The sequence below is a fragment of the Salvelinus sp. IW2-2015 genome, unplaced genomic scaffold, assembly GCF_002910315.2.
Source record: "Salvelinus sp. IW2-2015 unplaced genomic scaffold, ASM291031v2 Un_scaffold516, whole genome shotgun sequence".
In the NCBI taxonomy this organism is placed as follows: domain Eukaryota; kingdom Metazoa; phylum Chordata; class Actinopteri; order Salmoniformes; family Salmonidae; genus Salvelinus; species Salvelinus sp. IW2-2015.
This window is the reverse complement of record NW_019942567.1, coordinates 836622-842220: the sequence shown is the minus strand read 5'-3', so window position 1 is coordinate 842220 and position 5599 is coordinate 836622. Positions and strand designations below refer to the sequence as shown.

Genomic DNA, 5599 nt, shown 5'->3' with positions numbered 1-5599 from the left:
ACAGGTGTTTGGAAATTGCTCCCAAGGATGAACCAGACTTGTGAAGGTTACAAATTTTTTTCTGAGGTTTTGCTGATTTCTTTTTTATTTTCCCATGATGTCAAGCACCGATTTGAAGGTAGGCTTGAAATACATCCACAGGTACACTCCAATTGACTCAAATTATGTCAATTAGCCTATCAGAAGCTTCTAAAGCCATGACATAATTTTCTGGTATTTTCCAAGCTGTTTAAAGGCACAGTCAATCTAGTGTATAACTTCTGACCCACTGGAATTGTATACAGTGAATTATAAGTGAAATATATGTTTGTAAACATTGTTGGAAGAATTACTTGTGTCATGCACAAAGTTGATGTCCTAACGGACTTGCCAAAAATTATAGTTTGTTACCAAACATTTGTGAGTGGTTGAAAACGAGTTTTTACAGACTCCAACCTAAGTGTATGTAACTTCCGACTTCAACTGTAGCACCCTGGTGTCAAAGCATTTCATATTTGTTCTTTACGTAAATCCGAGACACTCATTTAGTAGTTTGTGCCCGTTGCTGACAGGTGTATAAAATTGAGCAGACAGTTTATAAAATGTCCATAGACAAACATTGGCTTAGAATGGTCTACTGAAGAGCTCAGTGACTTTCAACGTGGCACCGTCATAGATGCCACTTTCCAACAAGTCAATTATTCAAATTTCTGCCCTGCTAGAGCGCCCCCGGTCAACTGTAAGTGCTGTTATTGTAAGTGGAAACATCTAGGAGCAACAACGGTTCACCGGAATGTGGTAGGCCACACAAAGCTCACGGAATGGGACCGCCGAGTGCTGAAGCGCGTAGCGTGTACAAATATCTGTCCTCGGTTGCAACACTCACTACTGAGTTCCAAACTCTGGAAGCATGTAGCACAAGAACTGTTCATCGGGGAGCTTCATGACATTGTTTTCCATTTCCAGCTGCACACAAGTCTAAGATCACATGGACATGCCAAGCGTCAGCTGGAGTGGTGTAAAGCTCGCCTCCTTTGGACTCTGGAGCAGTGGAAATGTATTCTCTGGAGTGATGAATCACGCTCTCTCAAACATCTGGCAGTCCGACAGACAAATCTGGGTTTGGCGGATGACAGGAGAACGCTAGRTGCCCCAATGCATAGTGCCAACTTTAAAGTTTGGTGGAGGAGGAATAATGGTCTGGGGCTGTTTTTCATGGTTTGGGCTAGGCCCCTTAGTTATAGTGAAGGGAAATCTTAATGCTACAGCATACAATGACATTCTCTAGACGATTCTGTGCTTCCCAACTTTGTGGATACAGTTTGGAGAAGGCCATTTTCTGTTTCAGCATGACAATGCACCCATGCACAAAGCTAGGTCTATACAGAAATGTTTTGTCYAGATCGGTGTGGAAGAACTTGACTGGCCTGCACTGAGCCCTGACCTCAACCCCATCGAACACTTTTGGGGATGAATTGGAACGGTGACTGCGAGCTAGGTCTAATTGCCTAACATCATTGCCCAACCTCACTAAGGCTCTTGTGGCTGAATGGAAGAGAGTCCCCTCAGTAATGTTCCAACATCTAGTGGAAAGCCTTCCCAGAAGAGTGGAGGCTGTTACAGCAGCAAAGGAGGGACCAACTTCATATTAATGCCCATGATTTTGGAATGAGACATTAGCTAGGTGGCTAGGGGGTTAACCACTAACATTAATTAGCTGGCTAATGTTAACTAGGCTAGGGGTTAGGGTTTAGCGTTAGGGTTAAGGTTWGGGTTAAGGTTAGGAGCCAGGTTAAAGGGTTAAGGTTCGGGTTGGGGAAGGGTTAGCTAACATGCTAAGTAGTTCCAAAGTAGCTAAAAGTAGTAAGCAGTTGAAAAGTTACTAATTAGCTAAAATTGTCCGTGATGACATTCAAACACGCAACCTTTGGGTTGCTAGACATTTGCGTTATACACCTACCCATCCACCCTGACCAACTACCTTCTTTTTGTTTTTGCCTTAAATTACCTTCTGTCTTATGTAAACATACCTAGCATAACATAGTGTATCATAATAATTTGTGTATCCCGGATTTACTTTTACTATGWTACGTCTAGTCTATGAGACCAGGCTGGATATAGAGGTAGGAGGGCAACATGATAATTGTGTCCACCCCATTTGTAAATATATAAGTAATACCTGTTTTAATTCACTAGCATTTGGAGAAACGCACAATCAGAGAATTGCATGTTCCTATCCAAAAACCTCAAAAATATTTTGCACAATTTGACCAAGTGTCTCTTAAAGTCACTCTTACATTTTTAGATTACTTAATACGGGTACTCCGCTCAAGTAGAAAAAAGTCATCAAAATCGTTGTTTATTCAGTAGTATTATGTATTCACTATTCTCTATTCACTCAATCATAACTCAATATTTATAGAGCATGATTTATGTATTTTTTAAAAGATCTCCTCTCTTAATTCAGAATAGTAGGAGTGAAACATTTAATGCATGGCAATGAGTTTCTCTGTTGTGTGTTTGAGTTTCTCTACTTATTTTTTCTAGGGTTCATAAATCCGGTTGGGCCGGTTTCTTGGGATTTCTGCAGAACCGGAATATCCAGGAAGAACTGGCCCGAGCGTCTGTGTTWGTGTACTCTGGAGGAGGACCGCTCCAACCTGTTCCCAGGGTGGAGATTGGGGGGAGGGGGGAGCGCTCTCCATGCCTCCTTTTCSTCTCTTGCTTTCTCTCTCTGTTGCTCTATCCTTCTCTGGCACTGATCAACCAACTCTCCAGGGCTAAGGACGAGAGGGATTCTGATTCTGATTGGAGCAGAAGSGACAATCGGGTTGTTGATGGTACTGGGAAGAGGTGAGTGAGCCTGCTTTAAGTGTATGTGGGGAGCAGGGGCATGTAAGGTTTGGGCGGGTTGGCAGGTGGGCAGGTGGCAGAAGTAAGGCTGAGCAGGAGAGTCCATTCATTAGCATACAAACAGTAYATCAAGAATGGTTGAAATCCCAGTGTTAAATAAATGAGGGTTAAATTGACTCTACTGGGAGTTATCTGAACCCTCAAGAGAATGATACGCTCCCTGAAGTTAGTGTTGATGACTGTAGTTCATGGGGACGGAGTACTTTTAACTACATTAAGAGTAACCAGAGACAGGGAGTTAAATCTACGGGGTTATCCACAGATGTGGGAGGGGCATCATTGTCATATTTCCCATCATTCTCTTTTGCAGGTTGAGTTTAAAATGTTTTGTTTCAATATCTGTGTTTTRGCATGTACAGTACACTCATTTTATGCTACTGAAATMTTTCTAAACTAATCCAATCTATAAGTAGGTGGATTCATAGCAACCGTTAGCAAGTGCGATAGTTGTTCCAGTTTACATGATGTAGGTAGTCTTCATGTATTGTAAGTTCTTCCCTACACTGACAGGTATTCTAAATGCAAGTTGTGAGTGATGTAGAAGTGCTGGCTATCTTCTTGGAAGTTGGCTTCCAACAGAGATTGGATATCACATTGCAAACCACCATAATGTGACACATTAAGAAATATTCAAATAAGGCTTTACACCCTTATAACTCAAAGGAAGTAAACTAAAAGTGAAGTGTACTCTGCTATAGTTGATTGTTAATTTTAAAAAACACATACAAGTATAATTGGCAAGGGAGTTCATTKAAAACTATACTGAAAAGAGTAAATGGCATTTAGAGTTACATTTAATCAACTCTCTGATAGGTGGATACTTACTCCTTTTAGTGTAATTTTGTACTCCAAAAATATGAACAGACACAAAAGAGGGGTGGGACCATATAAACCCCAAAATAGTGTTACAATGGACTCCATAGGAGTTAAATTAACTCTTGCAATTTTACTGTGCAGGAAAGAACTGTTTCCTTATGTACCCTCATTGAATTCTCATTAGAAATAGAAAAATATAATATTTAGAGAAAGGATGGGTGAATGAGGGATTATCTATAAGATGACGGAGAGGAAGATGTTCTCCATATTAAATTGCATTATTTACAGGACAAATGGCTAGTAGTGTTTATTCATGGTGAAAATACACTTATCTCTAATTGCATCTTGTATGAAAACACAAGGTTTTTTTGTGTTCAATTTMTACCCCTTTTTTGGTATTACGATCTTGTCTCAACGATGCAACTCCCCAACGTGCTCGGGAGAGGCGAAGATCGAGTCATGCGTCCTCCGAAACATGACCCACCAAACTTCGTATCTTAACACCCGCTCACTTAACCCAGAAGCCAGCTGCACCAATGTGTCYGAGGAAACACTGTTCAACTGACGACCGAAGGCAGCCTGCAGGCACCCGGCTCGCCACAAGGAGTCGCTAGAGCGCAGTGAGCCAAGTAAAGCCCCCCAGGCCAAACCCTCCCGACGCTGGGCCAATTGTGCAGCGCTCTATGGGACTCCCGGTCACGGCCGGTAATGATACAGCCTGGGATCAAACCCCAGACTGTGGTGACACCGCAATACTGTGATGCGGAGCCTTAGACCGCTYCGCCACTCGSGAGGCCACATAATATGTTTTTAAATGAACAAAACACAGTGTAGGGAAGTGGGCCGGGTTCACATTGAATTTGTCAGATGATGGAATAATGGTTTGTGGATTGACAGTGAGCTAGTGATCCATGTGTTGATTGGGACAGAGTAGGCAGAGCATGAAGGCAGAGCATGAAGGCAGAGSATGAAGGCAGAGCATGAAGGCAGAGCATGAAGGCAACATACACCGGATGTGTGCAGTGAAAGGTGTTGTTTTACAGGGTRAGCCATAGTAGAATGGCGCCCCTGGAGCAAATTAGGGTTAATTGCCTTGCTCAAGGGCACATCGACCTTTCACTTACTGGCCCAACGGAACTGCTAGGCTACCTGCCACCTCACAGTAGCCTGTGCACTTTCTCAGAGCACAAATAATAACATTTTGTGAACATAACCTATTGTTGTGACTATGTCTGTTTCCCAACACTGTGTTGTACAGGATTGCACGATTAAAGGGGCAATCCGGGATCGGTTCATACATTTTTGGACTGGTTAAAACTTGGTTAACTATKATTTTTATGTTATGGATGATCAGTCCTTGCATCCATAGTCTGTTGACCAATATAAGAGTGATTACATTTCTCTGTCCCCATCCCCAGCTGTTACCAATACAAATGGGGGGGTTACCGTTTTCTTGTTTTTAAATTCCTGAAATGCGCCTTTAGTGGAAGGTACTACAGGTGCGCGGGTCAGCTGTTTGTTCACCTACCCACAATTGCTAATAACCCATTGGCAACCGCCCGACTATATGTGATAAAGTGAAAATCTGAGGCCCACGCCCGACCACTAACCCTCAAAAATAGAAAAGGCGCTGTTTGACAGGGGTTGCAGGACTTTTTTTGTCTGCCTGATTTAGATATGTTTCTGCTTATAATTCCCAACATTTTGGTAGGCTATTTGTTAGTCAACTTGTCTATAATTAGATACATGCAGCTTCTGGTCTGTCATTATATGATGCCCTAGAAGACTAAACAATCCCCTGGTCAACAGAATAATGTAATAGATCGCCCTGGTCAACAGAATAATGTAATAGATCGCCCTGGTCAACAGAATAATGTAATAGATCGCCCTG

The 5599-nt window shown here is 42.3% G+C and overlaps 1 protein-coding gene across 3 annotated transcripts in view; it reads left to right on the top strand.

The window, feature by feature from the left end:
- Nucleotides 1–2640: 2640 nt before the first annotated feature.
- Nucleotides 2641–5599, top strand: part of LOC112068447 (uncharacterized) — a 19600-nt gene continuing 16641 nt past the window's right edge. Inside the window, exon 1 of one of the 3 annotated variants that reach the window (XM_024135609.2) lies at nucleotides 2641–2832. The gene's annotated coding sequence lies outside the window, so the exon portion shown is untranslated. The remainder of the gene's footprint in view (nucleotides 2833–5599) is intronic. The other 2 variants (XM_070438160.1, XM_024135608.2) reach the window with 2 other exon arrangements.